At 37.7% G+C, this 16391-nt stretch overlaps 1 protein-coding gene across 5 annotated transcripts in view; it reads left to right on the top strand.

Moving 5' to 3' along the window:
- Tln2 (talin 2) overlaps nt 1–16391 on the top strand; it is a 405316-nt gene that overhangs the window by 250782 nt on the left and 138143 nt on the right. The window lies entirely within an intron of this gene.

Here is a 16391-nt window from a genome sequence, read left to right as displayed (position 1 = left end):
AAGGAAGAATCAAGATATTTTACTTTAGAGAGGTGTATGTTTCATGCCAGGTAGTTACACCAACCAAACCTGCTCCATTTTACACCAGAAAACACTTGGGGCTCTTGCCAATGAAGAAGCCTGTGTCAACCACCTTTACTATTATTAAGAAAAATAATTTAGAGATGGAAACTTTGATATTTAATAGGAGTTTTAAAATATGAATAAATTTTTGAATGGTACTGGTGCCATCTAGTAACAACAATTCCATTTACCAATCCTAATAATAATGTTTATAAAAATGGTTACATGCCAGACTTATCTCATTCAAATCTATTAGGAAGAATGACTACTATTACCTTCTGTTTATAAGCAAGAAAATAAAGACTCAGAGGGATGCATTTACTTCCCAGGGCCATAAGACAGGTAACCAAAGGAGCCAGGTCTTGAATCAGGTCTCTGATTCACAGACCATTGTGACCCCTAGCTGTGCTGCTTTAGCTGGGATGATCCTGCCCAAGAGAGTCACTTGCCTCCTCCATCCCAGCAACCAATTGTATATGACTCTAGGAGAGACGATCGATCATTTTAGGAGCTGAGCTGTCCATTCAGTGTTGTGAAGGGAGCCAGTGAACAATGAGTTCCGGCACCTCCCAGGGTTTAAGTGGTTTTCAGCAATCCACTATTGATAATGGCACTGATTTTCACCTATCTTCTTAAGTTTTTCTGTGGTTCTTCAAGTGTGAAATTCATATTTGGTATTCATATCTTCTTAAATAACATCAGAGTTTATGGCAGTGGCTCAGGAGGCTGAGGATGGAGGATCATGAGTTCAAAGCCAGCCTCAGCAAAAGCAAGGTGCTAAGCAACTCAGCAAGACCCTGTCTCTAAATAAAATACCAAAAATTGGGCTGAGGATTTTGCTCAGTGGTTGAGTGACATGGAGTTCAATCCCAAGTACCAAACAAATAAATAAATAACAAAAGAGTTTATACAGAGTCAGTGTCTGTGATGTGTAAAAGATTATGCCTCTTCATATAGGTCAATAAATGTAGGATAATAACTCACAGAAAACCATTGTGAATAGAAGAGCATTGAACAGCAAATTGAAGAAAAAATAAATTCCCTCTTTCCCTTCCTTCCTTCCTTTTCTCCTCTTTTTCTTTTAATTACATCTCTTTGAAGAGAGAGAATTAAGTTGGTAGCACTTACAACCTTTATATACATATTAAAATTAACAGTTATATTTTCATTAATTTTATTTTTGTCATTTGGTACAATGTCAAAAGCACATTGCTTACTTTGTTTGCTTGATGATCCCATTTAGGATGCCACTTTATTTCATAATTGTCTCTAATAAATCCAATTTACTTGACCATAATTTGTAGGAATGATTCAATATCAAGAATGAATGAATCTTGAAAATCAAATCAGCAAATGATATCATATGATTTTTATGTAAAGCTACTAAGGTTTTTGATGAAATTCAACATCTCCTTAGAAAGATTTCTTTAAATTTCTGGAATGTAAGTATGTCTGTTTAACATAATAGAGTATCAGTTTTAAAGCTATCATCAGTATCATGCTTAACAGAGAAAGGCTAGAGGGAACTCTAACAATTAGGGTCACACAGATTTGCCTTGTCGTCTCATCCCCGGTTAACATTGTTCTGGAAGACCTGAGAAATGCAGAAAGATATAAAAATGAAAGAGCAAAATAATAACCTTGGAAAGTGAATTATAGCTAGTTGCTATGGTTATAACAAGATAAGGTGAATCTTTTTTAAACTTTTTATTTTTATTTTATAAGTATAAATACATAGGAAGTTAATGGTACAGAATCAAAATGTCAGCATTGGTGAGAATATGAAGAAATTGGAACCCACATACGCTGTTGGTAGGAAAGCAGGATGGAGCAGCCACTGTGAAAAGGGTGATGATTGATTAAACATAGAAATGCCATTTGACCTAGCAATTCTACTTTTAGGTAGATACACCCAAAGAGAACTAAAAGCACATGTGCACACAAAATCACATGTGTATTTACAGCAGCCTTTAGCTAAACTACAGAAACCCAGTGCCCATTGCTGATGAGTAGATAAGCGATTTATGGTATAACCATACAATGCACTATTTTGGAGCCATAAAAATGGATGAAGTACTGATACATGCTGCAACATGGATAAATTTTGTAAATGTTATGCTAAGTGGAAGACACTAGTCACAAAAGACCCCCCACTATATTATTCCATTTATGTGAAATGTTCATAATAGGCAAATCTGTATAGAGCTAGGTTAGTTAATGTTTGCTTAGGGGTGTGGTGTGGCAGGGTGCAAAGAATCGGAGATTGATACCTATAGGGTAGTACAGGGTAGCACTGATAACTACAGGGCCCTAACTTGTCTACTGTTAGTAGAAAAGGTGCTAAGCAACTCAGTGAGACCCTGTCTCTAAATAAAATACAAAAAATAGGGCTGAGGATGTGGCTCAGTAGTTGAGTGACACCGAGTTTTTGAGAGTTCTTGATTTGTTCTAGGCCCAAATCCTTGACACATACATGGTTTATTTTGATATGATGAGAATGTTCTAAAATTGACTGGTTTTAGCAGTACAACTTCATGAATAAAATACATTGAATCATATACTTTAAATAGGTGAATTGTATGGTATGTGACAGTTTTAGTCATCTTTTTTTTTTTTTTTTTTTTTTTTTTTTTGTGGAGGTGATACTAGGATTGAACTCAGGGCACTCAATCACTGAGCTACATCCCCAGCCCTGTTTTGTATTTTATTTAGAGATAGGGTCTCACTGCGTTGCTTAGCACCTTGCTGTTTCTGAGGCTGGCTTTGAACTCTTGATCCTCCCATCTCAGCCTCCCTAGCTGCTGGGATTACAGAGATGCACCCAGCTTTAGTTAGCTTTTTCATTGCTGTGACTAAAGATCTGACAAGAACAATTTTAGAGAAGGAAGAGTTTATTTGGGGGCTCATGGCTTCCAAGTTTTCAATCTATAGACAGATGGCTCTATTCCTTGGGTCCAGAGGTAAGGCAGAACATCACGGTAGAAGAGTGTGGCAGAGGGAAACAGCTCACATGATGATCAGTAAGCAAAGAGAGAGACTCTACTCACCAGATTCAAAATATATACCCCAAAGGTATATACCCAAAGCCCACCTTCTCCAGTCCTACCCTACCTGTATTCAGTTACCACTCAGTTAATCCCCATGAGGGGATTAATTTGCTGATTGGATTAAGGCTGTCATAACCTCGCTCCTTATATCAGAATAAAATATTTTAAGAAATACAGAACAATCTTATGTAGGCTTCAAGTTTCCTTTAGTACTAACTATAGTACACACCACACCAGGAAATTGGTACAATATACAGAACTTATATACAGAGATTATCAGTGAGCTTAGAATTCACTCATTTGCATGTGTGCCTTGTTCTCTACAGTGTTATGTATGTGGATTTGTGTAACTATTGCCACAATCAAGACACAGACCTCATCACCGCAAGAATCCTTCTGATACCTTTCAGGGCTGTGCACACTTCTCTCACCTCTCCATCCTTGACACTGTGCCTCCCCTCATCCCTGCGAATCACACTTCTGTCTCTGTCTCTGTAACTGTGCTATTTCAAGAATGTTATATAAATGAAGTAATATAGTATGTGATATTTTGAAATTATAGTCCAAGTTGTAATGTTGTTCTCTAGTCCATCTTTTGTTACTAAATTGTTACTGTGGTATGGGCATACCAGAATTTATTTAACCATTCATCAAAGGACATCTAGGTTATTTCAATTTGGGATTATTATGACTCAAGTTGATTGAATGTTTATGTCTAGGTGTTTGTGTATATGTAAGCGTTCATTTTTCTGGGATAATGCTGGAGAGTCCAATTTCTGGACCATATGGTAGGTACATGTTTAGTTTTGTAAGAAACTACCAAACTGTTTTCCAACATGACTATACTATTTTACATTCTTTTTCTTTTACTGGTTTTGTTTTGTTTTGTTTTGTTTTGTTTTTAGCTACTTGGGATTAAATCCTGGAGTACTACTCTACCACTGAGTTACATCTCCAGTCCTTTTAATGTTTTATTTTGAAACAGTATATTTCTAAGTACATGAATCGTCCAGTTTCTTTGCATCTTTTCCATCATTGGATATAATTTTTTTGTTGTTGTTTGTTTCAGCCATTCTGACAGTGTTGAATGCTATATCATTGTGACTTTAATTTGTGTTTCTCTTATGACTAATGACTTTTGACTATCTATTTATATGCTTGTTCTCTGTCTCTTTTATATCCTCTTTAGTAAAATGCTAGTTCATGTTTTTTGCCTGTTTCTAATTAGATTGCTTGAAGTTCTTTTACTGTTAGGTTTTAGGAATTCTTTATTTGTTCTGCGTCCAAATTCTTGTTACATGTGTTACTTGCAAATTTTTTCTCCCAGTCTACATGTAGTCTTTTCATCCTCTTAACAAGGTCTTTTACAGAGCAAAAGTTCATACTTTTGATGAGGTATATTTTATCAATTTTTATTTTCTTTCAGTTTTATGACTAAGAACTCATTGTGTAGCCCTAAGTTCTAAAAATTTTTCTCCTGTTTCCTTTGAAATTTTTTTTGTTGTTGTTTTACATTTTGCATGTAAGTCCTTGATTCATTTTGAGTTAATTCTGTACAAGGTGTGGGATTTAGGTCAGGGTGCATCTTTTGGCCTGTGGATGTCCTATTGGTCTAGCACCATTTGTTGAAAGAGCTTTCCTTTCTCCATTGAAATGCTTTTGCACCACTTCAAAACTCGCTTGAACACATTAGTGTGGGTCAAGTTCTTGGTTCTCTGTTCTGCTCTATTGATCTCTCTCTCTCTGTCCCTTGGCAACTACCACACTGTGTTGATCCCTATAGCTGTGTAGTTGGCCTTGACATAGGTAGAGTGATTCCCTTTACTTTTCTTTTTCAAATTGGTTTAGCACTCCTTTCCATATATATTCTGGAATAAGTGTTCATAGCTACAAAAACTCTTGCTGGAATTTTGATAAAAATTGCATTAAATTTATAGATAAACTTGGAGAGAACTGTAATTTTTGATGACTCAATCTGTGAGCATGATATTAGGTCCTCCTTTGATTTTTTTTCAAAAATGTTTTGAAATTTTCAGCATACATCTCCTGTATGTGTTACATTATACAAAAAAAATCAGTGAATTATTTGAGGTATTGCTAACTTCAGTAAATTAGTCAACTAAATAGATAAGACTTGTCAACCACATGAATTAAACCCTTAGTGTATGTTTCTAAAAATGAGCACAACCATTTAGAGTGTATGATAAAAAGATCACATGCAGAATAGCACTCCCCCAAAATTGTCTGCCTAGGAATAATATTTTTTAAAGCATAAATAACAGATCTCTCTGACCTCAGATTAAAAATGGCAGTTTGAACATAAAATAACAGAATATTGTGAAGGAGCTTCATTGACATATTTGGAAATAAATTAGAAATGAGTGTTCTAGCTTCTCATGCATGACTTTTATAGGCTTCTGTTAGAAACTCTAAGTCCATGGAATTACAATTTGCCAAATCATTAAATACTGATATCAAATGTACTTAACTATACCATGGCCCTGAGAATAGTGGTAGATATTCTGAGATGACTATTTAATATATTCCTGGCTGCTTGCATCCTGTTTTTTCTATGTCCATGAACACTTTGTCTTGAGTTCAGTGTTGAACTTTGTTGTTATAATAGGAGTATTCATATCCCGTGGGAGTGGGGAAGACCAGCCCAGAATCCAGGAAGGCAATATTCACCCTTGTGAGAAACTGCAGAATCTTAGTGTTCTCCAGGGATCTACCTGCCCTCTCTAAATCTCATCTCTTCATCCAAAGGTGGGAATGCTGGTTCCTTGTGGGGTTCTTGTAAAGAGTGAGCTAATGTGTGTGAACAGATGTGGTGCCTGGAACATGATGATACTTGATAAACTTCACCCTCCCTCCATCTTCCAAATCCCTGCCCCAAAGTCTCTTGACTTTCTAATTGATTTTTAATATCCATGAATGTAGATCAGTGGATGGCAAACTTTTTCCGTTATGGCCAAATAATAAACATCTTGGGCTTTGTCACCCATACTACTCACCCTGAGGAAAGCAGTTTGGAAGCAGCTGTAGGCAATATGGTAATGGTTGGGCCTGGTTATATTAGGATAAAGCTTTATGTGTGGACTCTGCAATTTGAATTTCATATAATTTTCATGTATCTGAAAATATTCCTCTTGATTTTTTAAAATTTTAACATGGAAAATTCATTCTAAACTATCAAGTCTTTGGGGGAAAAAAGAAAAGAAAAGGCAATAAGCTGGATTTAGCATTAGCAGTAGTTTTCCACTTTGGTTTAGAGATTGTCTATAGACTATACTATGAGTCCATAAAGAACTGCATTAGGCAACAGTATTCTCAGTGTCTCAGTGTCTAAAATAATGTGCTTCAAAAACAGTCTTGGTTTTGGATCCTGGCTTTTCCACTTAATAGTTTGAGCTTAGATAAATAGCCTTTCCTTCCATCTCTAAGCCTGTTTGTCCACCTTTGAAGTTGTGGCTTTTTATGAGATTTAAAAAGATACTATAGAAATGGGGACTGTCTCATTAAAGATGTCAATAAAAGGAATCTGTACACATCTACATTCTTCCTCTTTCATCAACTAATGGATTTCGTCATGATCTGCTAAACTGAAACCCCTTAAGCCAAGGTAAGGCATTTCCCATGATCTGCATAGGACTGTTTGATTCCAGAAAGGGTAACCCTTGTGTAATACTTTTTACTTCCTCATTTGCCTTTAAGATGTCCCTGCAGTCCTACTTGAGGTGAGACTCCTGAGGAGCCAACCCTATTCTGTCCTGAACTGTGAAAGTATCATAGAGCACAGCTCTCAGAGAATCTCAGAATTTCAGAATGGATTGCCAGTCGTTTTTAGAAAGGGGAATGACTAATAAATAGACTTTAACACACAGTTTTGCGCTTAGGACAGCTAGTCAATTCTCCATGCCCTTAAAGGGAAAAGCATACTGATGACAAAGCAAAATACACAAGCCAGTCTTTTGGTGCTAAGCCAACACAGAACTCCAGTGAGCTTGGTGGGATCGTGGGGAGGACCCTGTGGGCTTAGGCTATGCTGAAGTGAGTAGGGAGAGGCCAGGCAGGCCAGATTTAGCCCAGCAGCATCCCTTTGCAATCTGGAATCTCAGATGTGAGGCACAAGTGACACAAGAATCAGTCTGTCTCTGTACCTGTGACAGGAACCAGCTGACAGGCCAACTGCTTCTCAGTTGGCCCCCAGCATGAGCCTATAGTATTGAGATTGAGAAATGTCTGAAAGAAGAGGGGGCTGGGCTTAATAACAGATGCTGTCTCACCTTGGTAGAATGCCTATTCTCTTGCCTCTGAGTTTTGCAAGTTAAAGGCATTTTCAAAACCAAACCAACCTAATCAGGATCCACTCTACAGAGAAATATCTAAATCACTGGCAAAAATCACAGCTGCAGTCTGAGTGTATGTGTGTAAAGATATGAGATACATGGGTCTTCCCTGGAGCCAGCCTTACCTTGCTCTTATCTCTTGGAGATAAAGGATGCTTGTCTGTGCAAGATGAAGGTTGGAAAGGGGTGAGGTGGGAGGGGGGCTGACATCTGAGACATAAAAAGGATGACAGAGCCTAATTACCTTGTGGCCCTCTCCTGACATCTCTGCCACTGAGGATCTAAAGCAGGTCTCTGCACTGAGGAAGACCTTACAGTGCTGTCCCGACTCTGAGATATTTTCTATTTTATCTTTCTCCAGCTGCTCTGTGTTTTGTGGGTAGACACTAAAATAATTGTTATCCCTTGATGGTGGTCTCTGTTGCCATTTTCTATGTTTTTTGAGTTCTCTATATCCCCTTTTCCAGTTGTGACCCGTTGACACAATGTCCACTGGTAAATTGCTTGTCCACTGTGGCTTCCTGTCTGAGGCTAGAATGATCTTGAAAAGCATTAAGGCAATCCATCAGGAGTCCTGTTCCCTCACTTGGCAGAGGTGCAGCTGGAAAAGGATAACAACTCTGGACCATAGTTCATCTTTGATCCCTTCCTTTGTCCCAGCAGCTAGGCTTGTGCCAAACCTGTGTGAATTAGCTGCCTAGCACCTTTACAACCTAAATCTCTGTAGCTCCTGAAGCCACATTGAATTAACTGGCCCCATCTGCATTGCATTGATTTTACCCCTTGTGGAACTGGCCTCTATAAAAGAATATGCCTCTTCTTGGTGTTTTTTAAGGATTTGAGGCTCATACAGTGCTGCATTCCCCTCCTCAGATACCACACAGGTCCCTGATGCAATCAGGTCCTCCTAGGAGGAAGCTGGAGGTGTGCTGTGGCCATTGTGTCAGGGTTCATGCAATGTCCACTGAGGGGGTGGGGGTGGATTTCAGCCTTTTCTCTCTTTACTTTCATCATGAAGATAGTATTCTGTGGTGGAAAGTCTATTTTTTTTTCCTAACATGAATTCTTTTTTTTTATTGGTTGTTCAAAACATTACAAAGCTCTTGACATATCATATTTCATACATTAGATTCAAGTGGGTTATGAACTCCCATTTTTACCCCAAATACAGATTGCAGAATCACATCAGTTACACATCCACATTTTTACATAATGCCCTATTAGTAACTGTTGTATTCTGCTACCTTTCCTATCCCCTACTATCTCCCCTCCCCTCCCCTCCCATCTTCTCTCTCTACCCCATCTACTGTAATTCATTTCTCTCCTTGTTTATTTTCCAATTCCCCTCACAACTTCTTATATGTAATTTTGTATAACAATGAGGGTCTCCTTCCATTTCCATGCAATATCCCTTTTCTCTCCCTTTCCCTCCCACCTCATGTCTCTGTTTAATGTTAATCTTTTCCTCCTGCTCTTCCTCCCTGTTCTGTTCTTAGTTGATCTCATTATATCAAAGAAGATATTTGGCATTTGTTTTTTAGGGATCAGCTAACTTCACTTAGTATAATCTGCTCTAGTGCCATCCATTTCCCTGCAAATTCCATGATTTTGTCATTTTTTAGTGCTTCGTAATACTCCATGGTGTATGAATGCCACATTTTTTTTTATCCATTCATCTATTGAAGGGCATCTGGGTTGGTTCCACAGTCTAGCTATTGTGAATTGTGCTACTATGAACATCGATGTGGCAGTATCCCTGTAGTTCGCTCTTTTAAGGTCTTCAGGGAATAGTCCGAGAAGGGCAATAGCTGGGTCAAATGGTGGTTCCATTCCCAGCTTTCCCAGGAATCTCCACACTGCTTTCCAAATTGGCCGCACCAATTTGCAGTCCCATCAGCAATGTACAAGAGTACCGTTTTCCCCACATCCTCACCAGCACTTGTTGTTTGACTTCAGAATGGCTGCTAATCTTACTGGAGTGAGATGATATCTTAGAGTGGTTTTGATTTGCATTTCTCTGACTGCTTGAGATGGTGAGCATTTTTTCATGAACTTGTTGATTGATTGTATGTCCTCCTCTGAGAAGTGTCTGTTCAGGTCCTTGGCCCATTTGTTGATTGGGTTGTTTGTTAACTTATTGTCTAATTTTTTGAGTTCTTTGTATACTCTGGATATTAGGGCTCTATCTGAAGTGTGAGGAATAAAATTTTGTTCCCATGATGTAGGCTCCCTATTTACCTCTCTTATTGTTTCTCTTGCTGAGAAAAAACTTTTTAGTTTAAGTAAGTCCCATTTGTTGATTCTAGTTATTAACTCTTGTGCTATGGGTATCCTATTAAGGAATTTGGAGCCCGACCCCACAATATGTAGATCGGAGCCAACTTTTTCTTCTATCAGACGCAGCGTCTCCAATTTGATATCAAGCTCCTTGATCCATTTTGAGTTAACTTTTGTGCATGGCAAGAGAAGGGGATTCAGTTTTATTTTGTTGCATATGGATTTCCAGTTTTCCCAGCACCATTTGTTGAAGATGCTATCCTTCCTCTGTTGCATGCTTTTAGCCCCTTTATCAAATATAAGATACTTGTACCTTTGTGGATTAGTCTCTGTGTCCTCTATTCTGTACCATTGGTCCACCCACCTGTTTTGGTACCAGTACCATGCTGTTTTTGTTACTATTGCTCTGCAATATAGTTTGAAATCTGGTATTGCTATACTGCCTGATTCACACTTCCTGCTTAGAATTGCTTTTGCTATTCTGGGTCTTTTATTTTTCCAAATGAATTTCATGATTACTTTATCTATTTCTACAAGAAATGCTGTTGGGATTTTGATTGGCATTGCATTAAAAGAGAACTTTTGGTAATATCTCCATTTTAATGATGTTAGTTCTGCCTATCCATGAACAGGGTATATTTTTCCATCTTCTAAGATCTTCTATTTCTCTCTTTAGGGTTCTGTAGTTTTCATTGTATAAATCTTTCACCTCTTTTATTAGGTTGATTCCCAAGTATCTTATTTTTTTTTTTTTTGAGGATATTGTGAATGGAGTATTTTTCCTCATTTCCGTTTCAGAAGTTTTGTCACTGATATACAGAAATGCCTTTGATTTATGCGTGTTGATTTTATATCCTGCCACTTTGCTGAATTCATTTATTAGTTCTAGTAGTTTTTTTGTAGACCCTTTTGGGTCTTCTAGGTATAGAATCGTGTCTCCTGCAAATAGTGGTAATTTAAGTTCTTCTTTTCCTATTTTTATGCCTTTAATTTCTTTCATCTGTCTAATTGCTCTGGCCAGTGTTTTGAGAACTATGTTGAACAGAAGTGCTGAGAGAGGGCATCCCTGTCTTGTTCCAGATTTTAGAGGGAATGCCTTCAATTTTTCTCCGTTCAGAATGATGCTAGCCTGAGACTTAGCATAGATAGCTTTTACAATGTTGAGGTATGTTCCTGTTATCCCTAGTTTCTCTAATGTTTTGAATATAAAGGGATGCTGTACTTTGTCGAATGCTTTTTCTGTGTCGTCTATGGAGATGATCATATGGTTCTTATCTTTAAGTCTATTGATGTATGTGTGAATAACATTTATTGATTTCCGTATATTGAACCATCCTTACATCCCAGGGATGAATCCTACTTGATCATGGTGCACAATTTTTTTGATGTGTTTTTGTATCCGATTCGCCAGAATTTTATTGAGGATTTTTGCAACTAGGTTCATTAGAGATATTGGTCTGTAGTTTTCTTTCTTTGAGGTGTCTTTGTCTGGTTTCGGAATCAGGGTGATGTTGGCCTCATAGAATGAATTTGGAAGAGCTCCCTCTTTTTCTATTTCCTGAAATAACTTGAAAAGTATTGGCATTAATTCTTCTTTAAAGGTTTTGTAAAACTCCGCTGTATACCCATCCGGCCCTGGGCTTTTCTTGGTTGGTAGTCTTTTGATTGCTTCTTCTATTTCATCCATTAATATTGGTCTGTTCAAATTGTGTGTATCCTCCTGACTCAGTCTGGGCAAATCATATGACTTAAGAAATTTATCGATGTCTTCACTATCTTCTATTTTATTGGAATATAGGTTTTCAAAATAATTTCTAATTGTCTTCTGTATTTCTGTAGCATCTGTTGTGATATTGCCTTTTTCATCCCCTATGTTAGTAATTTGAGTTCTCTCTCTTCTTCTCTTTGTTAGCATGGCTAAGGGTCTGTCGATCTTATTTATTTTTTCGAAGAACCAACTTTTAGTTTTGTTATTTCTTTCAATAGTTTCTTTTGTTTCAATTTAATTGATTTCCGCTCTGATTTTAATTATTTCTTGCCTTCTGCTACATTTGTTGTTGTTTTGCTCTTCCTTTTCTAGGGCTTTGAGATGAAGTGTGAGCTCATTTATTTGTTGGTTTTTTTTTTTTTTTTTGAGGAATGATCTCCAGGCAATGAATTTCCCTCTTAAAACTGCTTTCATTGTGTCCCATAGATTCCAATATGTTGTGTCTGTATTTTCATTTATCTCTAAGAATTTTTTGATTTCCTCTTTTATGTCTTCTGTAACTTGATCATTCAGTAACATATTGTTCATTTTCCATGTGATGTAGGATTTTTCCTTCCTTCTTTTATCATTGATTTCCAGTTTCATTCCATTATGATCAGATAAAATGCATGGTATTATCTCCACCCCTTTATATTTACTGAGGGTTGCCCTATGGCATAATATATGGTCTATTTTTGAGAAGGATCCATGTGCTACTGAGAAAAAAGTATATCCACTTGATGATGGTTGATATATTCTATATATGTCAGTTAAGTCTAGGTTATTGATTGTGATTTTGAGTTCTATAGTTTCTTTATTCAACTTTTGTTTGGAGGATCTGTCCAATGGTGAGAAAGGTGTGTTGAAGTCACCCATAATTATTGTGTTGTGGTCTATTTGATTCTTGAACTTGAGGGGAATTTGTTTTATGAACGTTGCAGCACCATTATTTGGTGCATAAATATTGATAATTGTTATGTCTTGTTGGTGAATGGTTCCTTTTAACAGTATATAATGTCCTTCCTTATCCCTTTTGATTAACTTAGTCTTGAAGTCGATTTTATTTGATATGAGGATGGCCACCCCTGCTTGCTTACAAGGACCGTGTGCGTGGTATATTTTTTCCAACCTTTCACCTTCAGCCTGTGAATGTCTTTTCCAATCAGATGTGTCTCCTGGAGGCAGCATATTGTTGGATTTGTTTTTTAATCCATGTTACCAGCCTATGTCGCTTTATTGGAGAGTTTAAGCCATTCATATTTAGAGTTACTATTGATATATGGTTTATACTTCCAGCCATGTTTGATTATTTATCTTTTTTTTTAAATTTAGTTTGTTTCTCCATGATTAGCTTCCCCCCCAACCCTCTGTTTTTACTGAGGCACTTCCCACTGATGGTTTTGGTTACTGTTTTGCATTTCTTCCTCGTGTAGTGTTTTGCTCAAGATGCTTTGCAATGCTGGTTTTCTGGCTGCAAATTCTTTTAACTTTTGTTTATCATGAAAGATTTTTATTTCATTGTTGTACCTGAAGCTTAATTTTGCTGGATACAGAATTCTTGGTTGGCATCCATTGTCTTTCAGTGTTTGAAATACGTTGTTCCAGGATCTTCTCGCTTTCAGCGTCTGTGATGAAAAATCACTTGTTAACCTTATTGTTTTACCCCTGAATGTAATCTGTCTCCTTTCTCTTGTAGCTTTTAATATTTTCTCTTTGTTCTGTATATTGGATATCTACATAACAATGTGTCTTGGCATTGGTCTACTGTGATTTTGTATGCTCGGTGTCCTGTATGCATCTACAATTTGTATATCCATTTCCTTTTTTATTTCTGGAAAGTTTTCTGTAATTATTTCAATCAACAGGTTACTCATTCCCTTGGTTTGAATCTCTTTACCTTCCTCTATCCGGATGACTCTTAAGTTTGGTTTTTTTATGTTATCCCATATCTCTTGGATGTTTTTCTCATGATTTTTTACCAGCCTTTTTGAGTTGGCTAGACTCTTCAAGATGATATATTTTGTCTTCATTATCTGATGTTTTGGCTTCTACTTGCTCCACTCTGTTAGTGATACTCTCGTTTGAGTTTTTAATTTGGTTTATAGTTTCCTTCATTTCTAGAATTATTGTTTGATTTTTTTTTATAATCTCTATCTCCTGATAAAGATGCTTAACTTCTTATTTTATCTGTTTATGTAATTCATTTTCAATGTGTTCTTTCACTGTTTGAATTTGCTGTCTCGTATCCTCTTTAGGGTTCCATTCCATCTGTCTAAGATATTCCTTGAGTTCTTTATTTGACCATTTCTCTGATGACTCTAGGTCCTCCTGAATATTTAGGCTGTCCTGCATTGTTTGGACTCCTTTTCTTCCTTGCTTTTTCATGCTGCTCATGTTACTTCTTGTTCTGTTTGACTGCTGAGTTACTGTTTACTCTTATAAATTTATTTGATGCTTGGGAAGAAAGGTATTAGATAGGAAGGGAAGAAGTCACTAAAGAGAATGAGAGTAAGCAGGTAGAATTCAAGGAAGGGGGAATAAGAAAATTGAAAAAAAAAATGAAAAGACAAAAGAAAAAAATAGAAAAGAAAAAAGAAAAAATTTTTAAAAAATAAAAATTTAAATTTAAAAACAATAAAATAAAAAAAATTTTTAAAAACTTTTAAAAACAACAAAAAAAGTGAAAATGAAAAAGAAAATCCAAATTTTTTAAAAAATTAATAAATGCAGTCTTAGAGTTTGATTAACTTCTCTTCCAGTAGGTGGAGATGTGCCCACTGGGCCAAGCTTCTTCTCTCAATACACAGGAACCAATCACTGTGCAGCAGCTCCTCCTCCCAGACTGGGCGGGTCTCCAGTCCTGAGTGCCTAGGGCCTTCTCTTGTGTCAGGTCACTTCCCCACTTTTCCTCAAGCCAGGCCCCGCTCACCGGTGAAGCGCACCACAATACTGGCTAAACACCAGGTCTGCTGCTCCCGGGAGCCCTGTTTTCTTGAACGACTGGGCACACTCTCCCTGTTTGCCATTCCCTCAGAGCCTAAGTTTGTAGAGCTTGGGGCTGAGAACCCTCATCGAATTTTGCTTGCCCTCTGGTAGCCACGCCCCCGGTAGCTGGTGCAAGAGACCTCAGTTGTCAGCACTGGTGGGAGCAGTAGCCGGGAGTTCTGCCGTGGGTCCGCGCCACTCCTGATTCCCTCAGTCTGGCTATCGTGCTCATGGGAGAGCTGGGAGGGGCCCTTAAGGTTTCCTCGCTGTGTGGAGAGGGAAGGCTAGGAGGTTACACACCTGTCGCGGCTGATTTCAATGAAGATATCTCCTCCGCCGCATTCTGGTGATGTCAGTTCTCTGCCATGGTGGTATCCCATGCAAATGGCGACAGTTCGTTTCCCTTTGCCGGGTGACCAATGCAACAGGTGGGTCCTGACTGGCTCTCCCAAGCCCTGTTTCAATCCTGTGGCCACTGCCTATGAAGGCTCGGTTGGCATTTACCTTCAGAAGGGCCAACCAGTTGTTTCAGCGGGATCGTTTAGTGCTGAGTCACAGCAGTTTGTCTGCAAGAAGCAGGCGAACGGGAGCTTGAATTCAGCCGATCCGGACTCGGTGTGTGTTCTGAGAGGCCCAGACTGTTCGCCCCAGATCCACGTCAGCTCAGCATTGCCTAGTGATCCTGAGCAAACAGCATTTAGACGGTTTACGACTCCCTATGCCTGCGCAGCTGAAGAGGTCAGAGACTTGATCTCTCCACGCCCGCTGCCATGTTGGGTCTCTCGGAAAGTCTACTTTTTGAAGTGAGAGATGTTTTTGAGCTACTCAAATTTGTGTTCAGTTTGTGCCTTTAACACTTGGCATTGTCAATCTTAGAGGAATTAATATTGCCTTTTCATTTGCAAAAGGAAAAATGATGATGATACCTACCAACCTCTTCGAGATTCTCTGAAGTAGTGGCTAATAAGTATTAAGTAGTGAGCTCCAGCCCTGTTTTAGGTGCGGTGCCCAGTGCTGGAGTGGGGACACACACCCACATATACATATTTCATTTATGCAAATGTGTACATGTTCCTCTGAGAACACCAGTTTAGGCGTTGCTAGGTTTCAGCAACTATTACTTGAAAAGTTTTTACTAAAAATACATATATTAAGCAAAGTCTGAAAATAAGGAAAAGCATAAGAAAATAAATACAAATCATATGACATAATCATTGCCCTTGCTTTTTCATATACTGTACATAAACCTATTTTAAAATTTTTATTTCACACAGGATTGGGCCATGTATACTATTTCAATTTATGTATTATGAATCATTTATTTCCATGAAGTTGGTTGTTTTGCTACAAAATAATTTTTAATAATGGAGTAATATGTTATCTGGATAGAACATAATTTATAAAGCCTGTATTACTGAAAACTAGGGGTTTTCCCCTCTAGTTTTTCACTTTAATAAACTCTGCATGAGTTTCTTGTTGCATAATTGTTACATTTATAAATTTTTTAAAAGAAAGAAACTGCTACAGGCAAGCTATATGAGAAGTAGGAACATTTTTAAGGTTTTTCACAGATATTTACATATTTTCTTCCAAAGGCTTTGCTATCAGTCAGTATACGGTCGCCCTTCTTATCTTCCTCAATTCCAAAAATTCATTCTTTTAAAAACTCTTTTGGAAGAGTATAAAATTATGGCATTTGCAGGTAAATGGATGGAGTTAGGGAATATAATGCTAAATGAAGTTAGCCAATTCCAAAAGAACAAATGGGGAATGTTTTCTCTGATTTAAGGATGCTGATTCATAATGTGGTTGGGGTTAGGGGTCATGGAGGATTAGATGAACTTTAGATATGGTAAAGGGGAGGAAGGGGAAGGCAGGGTGCATGGGGGTAGGAAAGATGGTGGAATGAGATGGACATCATTA

This window comes from Ictidomys tridecemlineatus, chromosome 5 (genome assembly GCF_052094955.1).
Source record: "Ictidomys tridecemlineatus isolate mIctTri1 chromosome 5, mIctTri1.hap1, whole genome shotgun sequence".
In the NCBI taxonomy this organism is placed as follows: Eukaryota; Metazoa; Chordata; class Mammalia; order Rodentia; family Sciuridae; genus Ictidomys; species Ictidomys tridecemlineatus.
This window is presented reverse-complemented; position numbering and strand designations above follow the sequence as displayed.